The sequence below is a fragment of the Notamacropus eugenii genome, chromosome X, assembly GCF_028372415.1.
Source record: "Notamacropus eugenii isolate mMacEug1 chromosome X, mMacEug1.pri_v2, whole genome shotgun sequence".
NCBI lineage: Eukaryota > Metazoa > Chordata > Mammalia > Diprotodontia > Macropodidae > Notamacropus > Notamacropus eugenii.
Window position 1 is genome coordinate 3,513,483 of NC_092879.1, and position 15,519 is coordinate 3,529,001.

At 41.9% G+C, this 15,519-nt stretch overlaps 1 long non-coding RNA gene across 1 annotated transcript; it reads left to right on the forward strand.

Moving 5' to 3' along the window:
• Nucleotides 1-822: 822 nt before the first annotated feature.
• Nucleotides 823-11,928, forward strand: LOC140515318 (uncharacterized). Its single transcript, XR_011970940.1, has 3 exons — nt 823-1,008; nt 1,728-1,916; nt 10,814-11,928. It is a non-coding gene; the product is annotated as an uncharacterized lncRNA (long non-coding RNA).
• The last annotated feature ends 3,591 nt before the right edge of the window (nt 11,929-15,519 follow it).

Consider the following 15,519-nt stretch of genomic DNA (forward strand, 5'->3'; position numbering starts at 1 on the left):
CATGTAGGCAAACAGTAAATTCTGTGCAGTCAGTCAACCAGCCAACCATGGCTCCAGCTGCTCAAGATAACAATGCCTTTTCTTGCCAACTACTCACATCTGATGGGCATCTGCCCCCCTCCCTCTTTTCCTCACTATCTTCAGGCTGGGCAGATCCTGAATCTCAGCCACAGGCTGCAGAAAAGCTGCTTAATGGGGCATAGAGAATCTCTGCCACAGGCACAGAGCATTGTGGGTATGGAAATGAGAAGTCCTCACTCTCTCAAGACAGAGAGAACTTTCAGGATCCCAGGCTCCCCTCCAAGAGAGGAAGGAGGAGGGGACAACCCAGGGACTGGCCACCATCATAGGGCTTCTGAGGGAAGGGCTGAGAGATCTGGTTATAGTGCTGTGAACTAAAGCTATTCTCCCTTCTCCCTCCCCAGCCCCAAGTTGGTGGGGAGGGCCTGAGGGGGCAGTGCTACCTGGAAGTGCCAGAGGCAGAAGAATATTAACTAACCTAGGTTATCTCCTGGGCAGGCCATTCAGGAGATTTTCCCACATGATATGATTCAAGTATGAGAGACCTTCCAACTGGGACAGTTTTAAGTCTAAGGACCTTGAGTAGGGACTGTGTCTACTGATTGTCCAGTGATGGGGAGGGTGAAAGGTTGTTTCCCAGGGCCTTTGCTTCAACAGATCTAGAACTTTAGGGGAAGAAGGGCATGTTAGGTGTTCCATATAGGCCTCAGACTTAGGGGAGTAGAACCCATTGAGGTGGGTCCCGCAGAGCCATGTTCTAGTCTCCTGACCTCAGACTCTTTTGCCCTGTCCCATTCTCAGGATCAGCAATGCTGAAGCTACACAGGTGTGTGTTGGGGGGCAGATGAGGAGGCAGCTTGCAGGGGTTTCGGAGGTCCTCTTCATCGTAGGGGTTTCTCTGGTACCACCTAAGATTCAAGTACTGGAGAAGAGCTGGAGGCTGGACTGCTATGGAGCCTTGGCCTCTTACAGAACCACTGAGGACAGGTATGAGGTCCCCAGGGACCATGGAGTCCTGTCATACTGCTTATTCTTTTCCTGCAGAGGTGGGGCCAAATCGGTCCCTTCTTAGCTGTTAGTCAGGCCATCAACAAGAATTTATTCAGTGCTTACTTTGTGCCAGCAACTGTGCTAAGCACTGGGAATGCAAATGCAAGCAGAAAGAAAGACAATCCTTGCACTCAAGGAACTTAGGAAATGATGAGATGGCTTATCCTGGCAACCCTCCTTAAATGGAGTCAAAGGAGTCCTCAAATGGAGGTCTGGTTCCAGCAGAGGATACTTTCCAGGTGTGAATTCCAGGGCTGAAGTGATCTTCCAGTATGAAAAGTTTTGGCTCAGCCCCACCTAGACTCTTGACATACCTAAACCTGTGGGTAGGTGGGGTGGGGTGGGGGGGGGGGTGGCAGCAAAGGCTAGTCTTGAATTTCAACCACCAGCCAGGTGCCTTCCTGAGGGTGACTAAAGACAGTAGGGTAGCATTTTACATGTACTGGTGTTTGGCCTCATCCTCAAGGCGTCCAATGAAATCTAGCTCACCCTTCCTAGGCAGTAAGGACACTCAGGTGCTAGTGGGGGCTCCAAGCTATTTCACACAGATAGATAGCTGTCTTCTTGGAACAATAAGTGCAGGGAATCAACAGGTTGTTACAGCATCTCTAGCACAGTGTTTGGTCATTCTCTACCTCTTTCTCTCCCCCTTTCAGGCTCTGTCATAAGAGAGCAAGCAGTCTGGTCCTTTCCTCAGCTCAACAGCCCCTGGAACCATGGCTACATCTATTCCCTTCCAAATTGCAGGGTCATCAGAGGTAAAAACTTGTACATCAGCCATCCCAGGCACTGTGTGCACCAACATGTACAACTAATAGCTTCTTTCTGTCAGCACGGCCAGTGAGGTAAGCACTCATCGAATGCTTGTTCTTTGACTGACTGATGGATTGACTGACTGGCAGGTGAAGGTCCATATGCATAAGGAAAAGATAGCTGCTCCAAACTTTAGGCAACAAGACCTCTCCCATCACCAGCTGAGCCTTTGTTAGGTCCCTTCAGGAAGGCAGTCCCCAGAAAGAGCCATAGGGATTCATGTACATGACGATATTTGGTTCTGAAGGTGGAAAACACTACCTGCAGGCACATGCTTTTTTTTCTGGACTTGCCAGTGCCTTGCTTCTTAGCCCTGGTCCCCTGTCCCTTTGTTTCTACCTCCCAAGGAGCCAAAGTCATCTTGCAGTTGTACATTCTAGATGGAGATCACAATTATTGCAATTAGTAGTCATCCTCAAACTGGATCAACCTATATGTTAAGAAAAGGAAAAAGATCTATAGTTTATCCTGCTGTATTATTCTGATTTGGTTTCCCAACATGATGTGTCTGGCAGATAAGGGGGGTATAGCAGTACTGTGGGTGTACAAATCAGCATTAACCTGGTGCCATGACAGTTCCTATTACCCCCTTTCCCCTTTGTTGTTTGTAAAGCCAGGTAGGGATCACCTCAGGCAAAGGCAGATCTGGTCTTGTAACAGAGCATGATCTTCCAGGATGGGTAAGAGAGGCTGAGAAAAAGGCAAAAGAAGTTATTTTTCTTCAACAGGGAGGTGGTGAATAAGAAATGGCTACATCCTTTGCCAGGGACTCAGCCTAGATGTTCTCTTTCTAGTCAGTCAGTGAGCATTTATTAAAGACCTACTGTGTGCGAGGCACTGTGCTAAATACTGAGGATACAAAAAGAGGCAAAAGACAGTACTTACTCTCACAGAGCTTATCATCTAATAGGGGAGACAATGAACAAGCAATATGAACAAACAAGCTACATACAAGATCAATAGGGAATAATGGAGAGGAGACACTCAAATTAGGAGGGGTTGGGGAAGGCTCCTTGTAGAAGGTGGGAGAGGTCAGTAGTTTTCACAGCGGAGGGAGAACATTCCAGGCATGGGGACAGCCAGAGAAAATATGATAGATGGAGTGTTTTGTTTGGTGAAACAGCCAGGAGACTAGTTGGAAGAGTACATGTCAGGGAGTAAGGTATAAGTAGACTGGAAACGTAGGAGGGGGTCAGGTTATAAAGGGCTTTGAATGACAACACAGAGTTTATTGAGTGGGGGGGGTTGGCATGGTCTCATCTGTGATTTAGGAAGATTGCTTGAGTGACTGAGTAGAGGATGGGCTGTAGTGGGGACAGACTTGAGACAGGCAGACCAACCAACAGCTATTACAATAGTCCAGATATAAGGTGATGTCACCCCCCTGAGCGGGGGGTGACAGAGAAGAAGAGGTTTATTTGAGAGATGCTTCAAAGGTGAACTCAACAGGCTTTGGCAACAGCTTAGATATAGAGGTGAGAGATGTTGAGGAGTCTGGGATGACTCCTAGGCTGTGAGCCTGAGGGATTTAGAGAATGATAGTCATCTCCAGTAATAGGAGGTGGGGTAGGATTTAGGTGGAAAGATAATGAATTCTGTGTTGGACATGTTGAGTTTAAGATGTCTGGACATCCAATTCAAGATGTCTGAAAGGCAATGGGAGATGTGAAATTGAAGATCAGTAGGGAGACTGGGGCAGGATATGAACTAACGAATTAATCATTATTTAAGATTTTATTATGGAATCTCCATTTGGGTTTTGTGGTCCCAGAACCAATTTCTCTTTACATTGTGTTATGGTCTGTGAAGGATATATTAGCTATTTCTACCTTTATCCCTGCATTTGTTTGCAATAGTTCTGTGCCTGCTTGGTCAGTTTTTGTAAAAGTTGTATGTTTTGCAGAGAAGTATGTATATTCGTTTGCAGTCCCATTTAGAAGGTATCACAAGTTTTTTTTAACTCTAGTTTCTGCAAAGGTTTGTTCAGTTCTCAGGCACATCAGTTGGCTTGGGCCAACATCCTTTCTGGAATGTAGATACTGGTAGGGGAGGAATGTTGAATAAGTACTTCAGCATTTCTCCCCCTCCTCCAAAAGAATGGTTGTGGATAAATTGCAGTTCTCCTTTTGTGAACTGTTTAGTCATTATAATTACACAGTGTTTAACTTCATCTTGTTGGAATAATCTTGGCCCCAGAGAATAGATGAAATGCACTTCTCTCTTGTCACTGGAGATATGAAAGAGTATTTTGACATTAATGTTGAAAACTAGTTGCTTGTTACTAGTTGGAGGCAGTGTGTGTGTTCGTCCTTTGTTGCCCAAGAAGACCATGCCATCAGAGAAATAATGACATCTTGCACTTAACTTTGTTTTGAGTGAGGGAGGGCTGTGCAGGTCACCAGCCTCACATCTCCTCCAGAGCCATCTGAATTCAGTGACCAGATATTCATCAAGATGACTGGAGATGACCCAGGATGAGGCAATTGGGGTTAAGTGACTTGCCCAAGGTCACACAACTAGTGAACGTCAAGTGTCTGAGGTGAGATTTGAACTCAGGTCCTCCTGACTCCTGCACTGGTGTTTTATCTACCTAGCTGCCCTACTAGTTGGAGGCATGCATTTTGGGAAGCAGAAAAAGACATTTTCTTGTCTTGGGCCAATCTAGGCAAGCACTTATACCCCCTGCCATGAGCTTTTGCTTCAAGCATATACACTTTGATTGCAAGTCCAAGGGAAAACAAACTCCTGGAAAAGAGTCCCAAAAGAGTTGCTGGAGCCATTTCTCCTTAAACCTCTCTGACCACAAAAGGGGAAATTTTTCCAAGGTTCTTTAAGGTTTGGAGATACCAAAGTCCATGCAAGAAAACAGAAGAAAGTAAAGCAAATGAACTTTAGTGAGGGACTATACTTAAAGTATGAAAACCAGTCAGGAGAATGGAAACACATTCCATTTGCATCCAAAAGGAATGAGTCACCCCCAACCAGTATTATTTGGTGGGTGTTTATCTATGAGGGGATGAGAATCCTAGAACTGGGGAGTGGTGCCAGTGGGTGAAGGGGGAAGGGAATGGGGACTCCTGGGAAATTGGCAGCAAATTGATGAGCAGATTTCCCACCTGTGGGAAAAGAGACTTTTGGCACTTACTACAAGTCTCACAGGATAACTCAGGGGGTCTGATGGACTTTGCACTTTCTTGAGCTTTCTTCATTTTGTCACTCAGTCAATAATCATTTTTTAAGCAACTACCATGTTCCTGGCACTGTACTAAACACCGGGGATACTGTTGTTGTTGTTGTGACCCCATAGACCACAGCACTCCAGGCCCTTATATTCCCCCACTATCTCTTGAAGTCTGTCCAAGTTCATGTACCCTGTTTCCATGACACTATCTATTCATCTCTCCCTCTGCCATCCCCTTTTCCTTTTGCCTTCAATCTTTCCCAACATCAGGATCTTTTCCAAAGAATTTCATCTTCTCATTATGTGGCCAAAGTATTCAAGCTTCAGTTTCAATATTTGACCTTCCAGTGAATAGCTGAAATTAATTTCTTTAAGTATTGACTGATTTGATCTCCCTGCTGTCCAAGTGACTCTCAAAAATCTAAATCTTCTAAAGTTCAGTTTTCCTTATAGTCCAGCTCTCGCAACCATACATTGCTACTGAAAAAAACTATACCTTTGACTATAGAGACATTTGTCTGCAAGGTGATGTCTCCGCTTTTTAGTCTGCCATCCAGACTTGCCATAGCTTTCCTTCCAAGGAGCAAGTATTTTCTTTTAATTTCATGGCTTCAGTCACTGTCTATAGTGATCTTTGAGCCCAAGAATATAAAATCTGACACTGCTTCCATTTCTTGTCCCTCTATTTGCCAGAAAGTGATGGGACCAGTTGCCAAGATTTTTTTTTGATGTTAACATTCAAGCCAGCTTTTGCACTCTTCTCTTACCCTCATCAAAAGGCTTCTTAATTCCTCTTCACTTTCTGCATTAGAGTGTTATCATCTGCCTATCTGAAATTGTTGATAATTCTTCCAGCAACCTTAATTCCAGCTTTTGACTCATCTGGCCTGGCATTCTTCACGATGTACTCTGCATAGGTGAAATAAGGTGACCATGTACAGCCTTGTCATACTCTTTCCAATCTTCAGCCAATCAGTTGTTCTATGTTCGATCCTAATTGTTCTTCTTGGCCTGAAAATAGGCTCCTCCAGAGACAAGTAAGATGAACGGGTACTCCCATCTCTGTGAGGACTTGCCACATTTTGTTGTGATCCACATAGTCAAGGACTTTAGTACAGTCAATGAAGCAGAAGTAGATACAGTAGATATCTACTGTAGTAGATATAGTAGAAATCTGTGACCCCCTTTCCCTTTCTGCATGTTCCCAATCTCTGTGGTAATAACACTCTATTCCTTAGGGAGAATGTGTGCCTACTAATTTTCCCTTCTGATCCAGAAGCAGCATGAACTGTCTTAAAGGTGTGTCTTGAACATGCACACACCCACACCCCCTCTCTACTCTTCCAGTATATATAGTGGAGAGATGTTGGCATAGAGGAAATGAGTTTCAATCTCAGCAGGGGAGGTGTGGTGGGGTATGACTGTGGTTCTCAGTAGCATTTTCCAAAGCTCTGTAGTCCAGCCCATGTAATGTAGGATGTCCAGTTCCAACAGCCCCAGCAAGTCAGCAGACTTATCCTCCTCCACTCTGGCCCCTAAGTCAGTCTTCCGTTATCAGAGAAGTTGGAAGCAGGGCCTAATGAGGCCCAAGTACTACCAAGGAGAGAATTATCAGACAGGCAAGGGAAAGGGAAGTGTGGCTGGATGGGGGAGGGGAGAGGTGGCAGGTGGCCCTAAGCAATCATTGGACGTAGAACACCTGCCAGAACCCTAGAGGGTGCGTACCCCCTTGTCTCCCTAGTGCCCGGGCAGGCTGGCTAGGTCTTTGTGTGATAAACTTAACTTCAGCCTCTGACCTTAAACTAAGCTTTTGTTTTTCTTTTTTAACCAACCTCTGTAGCCTAAAAAGGAGGATTAAGGTTAACTTTTTGTGTGAAGGAAAGAGAAAGCTTAAGGAGCCCAGGGAAATGTGTGGACATTCACAATTTAATAAGCTTTCTCAAGACTGTTTAGAAAACTTCCAGGCTCCTTGGTGAACCACAAAATTGGAGTATTTCAAAAGGCTAGTCAGATTGTAAACTGTCAGCTACTGCCCTGGAGTCAGCAAAAAATAAAAAGGAAAAATGTGAACCCTGAACTTTCCCCACTCTGATAGCTCTGACAACAAGTAGAAGCTGCTGAGCTGACAGTAGCAATGAGATGCCAGGCTTGGCAGGATTTGGCTCCATGCCGCTGAATCATGGCAATGCCACCTATGGCCCATGCCTCCCTGTCCCTTACATTGAGGCTGCCCTAGCTCCCTCACCAGGTCCTCAAAGCTGCTGGTTGTTTGTTCAGGCAGAAGGGAATTGGCAGTCTAGCTCCTGTATGATGGAGTTGCCTGGGGCTGCAGGCTTAACCCACCTTCCAGGCAAAGCACTCACTGGGGATCAGGGAACTAGAGTCAGAGCTCAGGCCTCCCAAAGGTTGTCTTTTTGATTTTTTAAAGCTCACCCAGGGCACAATAATGGGGATTTCTCTTCTCTTGTTTTCTTTCTGTTTCCAAAATGGAACCAGAACCTGGCAGTAGAACAGGGTGTTGGCCTCTGTGACCAGGGAAAGCTTTTTACATCAGAATGCCACAGGTGGAAAGCTCTTGTCATGTTATTAGGGTTAGAGACTCTATAATGAATTGTTGGGGGAGTTGATGGAACGGTGATAACAGCCATAGACATACTGCTCAAAGAACCTTTAAGGCCTTAGAATTGAACAGATTTGTTGGGGCAAATGACTTGGTGTGGGGCCACTGTCTAACATCCCTCCACCTATACCCATGCCATGTTGTCTTAGTGGGCATGGAGGGTGAGCCAGAGCATCCTCTGACGCTTAGGAGAACGTCACAGTACCTAAAGATACAGTTGAGTCCCTATTCAGAGGGGTTGGGTTCAGACCATCCAGGCAGGCCAGGAAAGGCACGGGGTGTTAGTGAAATTAATGGACTGCTGATAGAGCAGAGCCCCTTTTCTTATGTTGGATTTCTACTCCATCTCCCATGGCCTTCAGGGTAGGGTAGGTGGGAGTCATCTCCAGCAATCACATCCTGTTACTCCCACCATAAGAGCTGTCAGGTTGGCACTGCAGCTGGGATTCTGATTATCCAGTAGTTCCAAGCCACCTAAGTTCTTCTTTCCATTATTATCCTGCCTGATAAGGGAAAAGAGGGGTGTCCCATAGTTAGAAGGGACTGGGAGAAGGAATTGATGGGTGTCAATGTAGTTGAAATGTTAGTTTGTTAGTTGTTTAATTTCCTCTCAATTAAAAGCCTCTTCAGCCTCCTTGGTACAGAGGCAGGCTAGTCAATCAGCCCCCTCTTTATTTGGAGTAGCTAATGGTAGCCATTAATGAGGCTTGGAATTCCTAGGTGGGTAAATTTCCTCTTTTCTATCTGAATCTCTGACTCCTTCCCTTTTTGGAGGTAGGTGGGGAGTCCTGCTTTTCCATCAACAGCCACCCTTTGGTTTTGCTGGCTGGTAGAGGAGTTTTCCTCCCAAACAGCTTCCTGATTAGGGGGTGAGAGGTTAAAGAGATAGTAGCTATTGTCAATAGCAACAAAGCTGCTTTTGAACCATGGAATAGTTCCTTGCTTAATTCTCTGTCACACCTTGGCAAGGACATCTCCAGGGTCTTACAGCCTTAACTGGCCCCCTTATGATCTCAGCTTAGGTGGTCAGCTAAGTAATAAGCAAGCAGTCTTAAAGGGGAGCTCCTTTCTAACTTTGGTATCCTCCTCATGACAGCAGTTGTCTTACTGCAAAGGTTCAGAATATCAAAAGTTAAAAAAGGCAACATGAAACACATAAAACAGTACAGCAAGCCAGCTTTATTGAAGGAACATATTTCCAAGAAAGGAAGGACAGTCAAGAAGGCTTCTGGGCCCCAGTTGGAAGTGAAGAGCCTGGACCTGGGAGCTAGTGTTGATTCATGCCTGAGGGGGGGAAGGGTTACTGTTGTTCTTCTTTCTTGAACAGAACCAATAACATCAGGAGGGTGATGTCTTGGGGGAGGAAAGACTCCAGGGGAATTGGTAGCTAGTTGATATTCAAACTCCCGGCTGGTGAGAATGAGGTGCCGGGGACTGTTATTATTATTATTCTAACTGGGTGACTCAGGTGAACTTCCCTGAGACATCTCTGTTTATTGCTTTATCAAGGTGGCTTCTGGGTTACTGGGCTGATCATTGCATAAGAGCAGATTCTCTTGGGCCTCAGTGAACTAACCATAAGGACATAGTCTCAACTATCTATGAATTTCATATGTATTTATTAAGCACTTACTATATGTCAGACACTGTGCTAAATGCTAAGCATCCCTGCCCTAAAGGACTCATGATCTAATGGAGGAGATAGCATGCAAACAACACCATAAAAGCAAGCTATAGACAGGATAAACTGGAGGGGAGGGGAGGGAATGCCTCAGAGAGAAGACAGTAAGTGAGATCCAGAAGGGTTTCTCACAGAAGATGAGATTTTACCTGAGACATGAAAGGAAACCAGATGTTGGAAGTTAAAGCCTTTTACTGCATCCTCAGCAAGGAGAATGGCCCTCAGAAAGGACCTAGTGCTCCTGGTCTGCTTGTATGACAGTGACCATCCTGGCCCTCACTACTCAGAGGCCAGCTTTGCTATATTTCACCCCTCTCCCAGGGGAAGTTCTTTGGCCGCTTATGGGTTTTGTGGGTATCTAGGCTCTGTTTCATTGGCTTCAGCCTCCACCAATGATATTACCTCAGCTTTAGGGGAGGTAACCTCCACGACCTTTTAACAACTTAGATTAACTTTTACAAAGGAATATATTTACTTCAAAGGTACAAACATAAACATTTTCCTCAACACTTGGGAGCATAATCTCCCCCTTGCACCACTTTATTATCTGGGGAAGGGAAAGCAATTAGGTTCACACTTTAGTAGTAGTAGTAGTAGTAGTAGTAGTAGTAGTAGTAGTAGTAGTAGTAGTAGTAGTAGTAGTAGTAATGACTAACATTTATTTAGTTATCACTGTGTGTCAGGCATTGTGCTCCTTTACAATTATCACCTCCTTTGAGCTTCACACCAACTCTAAGAGGTAGGTGTTGCTATTATCCCCATTTTATGGATGGGGAAATCAAGACAGACAAACGTGAAGTAACTTGCCCAGGGTCACACAGGTAGGAAGTGCCTGAGGCAGGATTTGAATTCAGATTTTCTTGAACTGGGGACCAGCACTCTGTGCATTAATGGTGCCCCACAGCTACCCTTCCATATCCAAGTTCAAAGACCTCCCTTGCATTCAAGTACCCTGGTTTCTCAGGGTTTTCCTGCTAGGCTGGCTGGCTATACATCTGGCCTGGAATCCTGCCTCTAAGGATGTCATGGCTTGAGCTTCCAGGTCCAGGGAGGACTCTGTCACCTGTGCTTAGAACCAAAAAGGACAAATAAAACACAACAAACCAAAACAAAATCCCAACCTCAAGCTAGTTTCCCAGAGTCACAGGGTAAAAGAGAGGAGAAGATGAAGGTAAAGGGTGCCACCATACACAGAACAGTGGATCTGGAAGCAGGAAGTCCTGAGTTCAAATCCAATCTCAGACTATTACTATGGGAATTTTCTTCTTATCAGTGGCTTCCTTGGCATATAAGCCCAGTGATAGAGTCTCTGGTTCACAAGATGTTGTTCATCCTTCTTTTTCAAAGAGGACCAATGCCATCACAGATTGATATCTTGACTAACAAATGAATTGAATTTAAGTGAGGCAGAGTTGCACAAAGTCATCAGCTTCCCTCTCTCTTCCAGAGTCATCACATTCCAGTGACAGGACAAAAGTCAAGAAGAGTGGTGATGGCCTGGGATGACCTTGGGGTCTTCGATGCCTGACCAAATTCTAAGCTCTCCACAGTGCCTGCTTCAGCCAACTTTATGGTCATTGGAACAAATTGTTCTCATCCGCCTATTCCACTGGGGGACGTCTTCACATGCTTAGACACCCCTCTAACTCACTGATTGATTTGAGGTCTGTTGGCTTAATTTAGCTCATCTGCCAAAACGGTTTTGCCAGGGTGTGGCCTCTGTGCATACTACAGCTTCTTGGAGCCACAGGTGAGAGTTGGGTGAAGATGAAAGGTGGACGAACACCTTTGTATGGGGGTGTTCAGAGACAACTAACACCTCTTGTGTGAGGGGTGATCTTTTCTATGATCTTTTCAGGTTCAAAAGATCAAGACACTTTGGTCACTTTGTTTGCATAATTCCAAACCACTTTCCAAATTGGCTGTCATTTCACAACTCCAAAAACAATGTGTTAGCATACCTCTCTTCCTACAATCCCTCCAGTATTGACTGTTGCCATTTTTTTCATTTTTGTCAATTTGTGGGATGAAACCTTGGTGTTGTTTTGATTTGCATTTCTCTTATTATTAGTGATTTGGAGCACTTTTTCATTAGTTTATGAATACTTTGCAGTCCCTTGGACAACTTTGGTCATATCCTTTTGCCATTTATCTATTAGGGAATATCTATCTGCTATACAGACATAGATACATACATATGCACATGCATATGTATGTATATGTGTATTATATAGTTTATATATCTTGAATACCAAAATATTATCAGAGAAATCTGAAACAAAGATTTTTTCCCCTTATTATCTTTTTTCTTTCCTTTTTACTTTTTAAAAATATTTTAAAATTTCATTAAACATTTCCTGGTTACAATGTGAAAAAATTTTAATATTCAGTTTTTAAAATTTTGATTTCTAAATTCTCTTCTTCCTTCCCACCCCCTCCTATTCCTTGAGAAGGCAAGTAATATGGTATCATTTATACATGTGAAGTCATGTAAAATATATTTCTATATTAGCTACATTACAAAAAAGCAAGAAAAATAAAGTGAAAAACAATAAGCTTCAATCTTTGTAGTTCATCAGTTCTCTCTCTGGAGGTGGATAGGATTTTTCATCATGAGTTTTTTGGAGTTATCTAAGAGTATTGTATTGATCAGAGTAGCTAATACTTTCAGAATTGACTGTCTTTTCAATACTGTTGCTATTATATAAATTGTTCTCTTGGTTCTACCCACTTTACTTTGCATCAGTTCATATGAGTCTTCCCAGATTTTTCTGAAACCAATCCTTTTGTCATTTTTTGTAGCACAATAGTATTCAGCCATTCTCTAACTGATAGGCATCCCCTCAATTTCCAATTCTCAGCCACCAAAAAAGAGCTGCTATAAATATTTTTGCACATATGGAATCTTTTCCTTTTTCTTTGATCTCTTTGCATACAGACCTAGTAGTTGTATCTTTGGGTCAAAGGATATGCATAATTTTATAGCCTTTTGGACATAGTTCCAACTTGTACAGAAGGTTTTTAATTTCAGCCAATCCAAGTTATCTATTGTATCTTTTGTAATACCCTCTATTTCTTATTTGGTTAAGAGTACATCTCCTATCCGTAGATGAGAGCAGTACAAAATGTTTCTCCTCTATTTTTATTATGATATTTAATACTGAGGTCTTACAATCATTTGGAATGTATGGGAGAATGTGGCATAAGTTGTTGGCCTCAGCCTAATTTCTATCAAACTACTTTCCAATTTTCCTAGCAGTTTTTAATCAAATAGGAATTTGTTTCCCTCTGTAATTTATGTTTTCCACTTTGTCAAACACTGGGTTACTGATTTCTATTGTTTCTGAATCTCCCTTGTCTAGTATGTTCCATTGATCTACCTCTCTATTATTAACCAATACCAGATGGCTTTGATGACTGACTGCTGCTTTATAATATAGTTTTAGATCTAGAAGTGCTAGTCTCCCTTTGTTTTTTACTTCTTCTCATCATTTCCCTTAATATTCTAGAGCTGTTGTTTTTCTAAATGAATTCTGTTATCCTATCATATTCTGTTATCAAGTTTTACTTTTAAAAATCTTGGGGTTTTGGGTTGGTAATTTAGTTGGTACGGCATTAAAAGTGCAAATTAATTTTGATAGAATTGACATTTTATTATATTGACATTGCCTAGCCATGAGCACTGAATATTCCTTCAGCTATTTAAATTATTCTTTATTTCCTTAGGAACATTTTGTAATTGAATCTATAGACAAGGTTTGTGTGCTTTGAATCATCAGTCTCCAGATATTTTATGCAGTTGACTGTTACTTGGAATTCTGTTTCCTTTTCTATTATTGCTTCTCGTGTTTTGTTATTATTATATATAAATACTGTCGATTGTTGAGAATTTATTTTGTACCCCACAACTTTGTTGAAGCTATTGTCTCATATTCCTTGGTGTTTTCTAAGCAAACCATCAAATCATCAGCTAACAAGGAGAGTTTTATCTCTTCTTTATGTATCTTTATCCCTTTAATTCCTTTCTCTTTTTTATTGCTAATGTTTCCAGTACTATATCAAATAATAGGAGAGAGACTGGGCACCCTTGCTTCAATGCCACATTTACTGGAAAATGTTCTAGTGCATCCCCATTGCATATGATGCTTGCTTTTGGTTTCAGATAGATGCTTTTTATGACATTAAAAAAAGGTCCCTCTATGATTTGGCTTTGTAGGGTTTTTATCGTAAACTAGTGTTGTACTTTGTTGGAGGTTTTTTCTGCATCTAGTGAGATCATCATGTGATTTTAGATATTTTGATTTTTAATATGATTAGCTATGTTGATTGTTTTCCTACTGTTGAACCATCCCTGGTATAAATCCCATTTGATGGTAATAAAATATTTATTGGAGAAATCACTGTATAGGATTTTGTCTAACATTTTTGAGCCAATGTTCATTAATGATGTTGGCCTATAGTTTTGTTTCTGCATTTTATCTTTCCCTGGTGTAGGTATTAATATTGTATTTGCCTTAAAAAAGGGATTCTGATAGGATACATTCTCTCTCAGTTTTTGAGAATAATTTCTGCAGTATAGGTACTAACTGTTCTTTTAAAACTTTGATAGAATTCTCCTATGACTCCATCAGGTCCAGAAATTTTATTTTCCCCACCTTCGGTAGTTTATTTACAGCTAGATCTATTTCCTTTTCTGAGATTGAGTCATTTAAGATCTCTATCTGGTCTTCTGATAGTGTAGGCATTTTATATTTTTTTAAAATACTCTTTTACTTCCTTTGTGTTCTCAGTTTTGTGAGAACTGAGCTTTGGGTTCTTGATCTAGTAGATTATTCTTTTTATTTCTTCTGATTTTGCTATGACTTCACCCTGCACTTTTGTTATTTTATTGATTTGAGTTTCTACTCTCATCTTATTAAGCACATTAGCTAATGGTTTATCAATTTTATCACTCTTTTCAAAGAACCAACTTTTAGTTTTATTTATTATTTCTATGATTTTTTTGCAATTTATTTATTCCCCCTTCTAATTTTTAGTACCTTCTGTATTTAAGATTGATGTGTTTTGCTTCCAAAATGAGCACATTTCTTTTAATGTTTTTGATTTTTGCTTCTTTTCTTTTAGGTTGTTCTTTACTTCTGTTCATTTCTTTACCCAATCTATTGTTCTCTCTTTTGTTTCTTTGGTAAGCATTGCTGATTCCATTTCTTCCAGAATTATTATTACTGTGCAGACCAAAAATTTTGCCCACATAATTCTCATTTCTCTTTTAAACCACTCAGGAACCATATTCTCCTCAAATTCCACACAGTCCTCTGTTTCATGAAGTGTTGTATCAAGTTCCTTTATTCTGTAGTATTTATAGATGCCTGAATTCATTTACTAGATCTGAAGGCCATATTTCCTTATGTTGTCAATATTTTCCTTGTTGATTTATTCATTTATATTCAAAGTCTCTGAGATTTCTTTTTCCTGAAATCTTTGGTAATTTCAATCTTTCTTTTCCCTCTTATTTTCCTCATTTCTTTTCTGACTCTCTCTCCTATAATTACATTTCCGTGGGGTTTTGATCTTAAAATGTTTCAATCCCCTCCTATACTGGGTCATTCACAGCTCACCAGGCTATGACTCTACCCCAAACAACTTTTAGGTGGTCAGAACTAGTTCCAGATGGATGCTGTGCTCAGGCTTGGTGGAATGCTACATAGCCTCTCTCCCCACTCTTCTCCACAAACATGTGGTGTCCAGTCTTGGTGACCTGTCCAATTCCCCCTCTTCTTTAATTCTCTGTCCTGGCTTTGGCTGTTTGGAGTTTTGCAGCATTGGTACTTCTGAGTTGCAGTCCTTTCTAGACTTTGGTTCCTGAAGGACTATGGTCAATCTGGCTATTGAGTCCTGAGCAAATTTTCACACCTGAAGCCAGTTTCTTCATGGCATTGGAAATAGGGGCCTGGGGTATAGGGGTAGGTTTTGATATAGGCCTGTGTAATATAAATATAAGCCTGTGTGATATAAACCTTGGTTTTGTTAGTGCAGCCTCAATACCAGTAGCATAGGAGGTAGGGAAGTAGTGATAAGTGAGCTCAGGATCAGTGAATGTTCATAAAGTTTTGTGTGTGCGTGCATGTGTGTGTGTGTGTGTGTGTTTGTGAG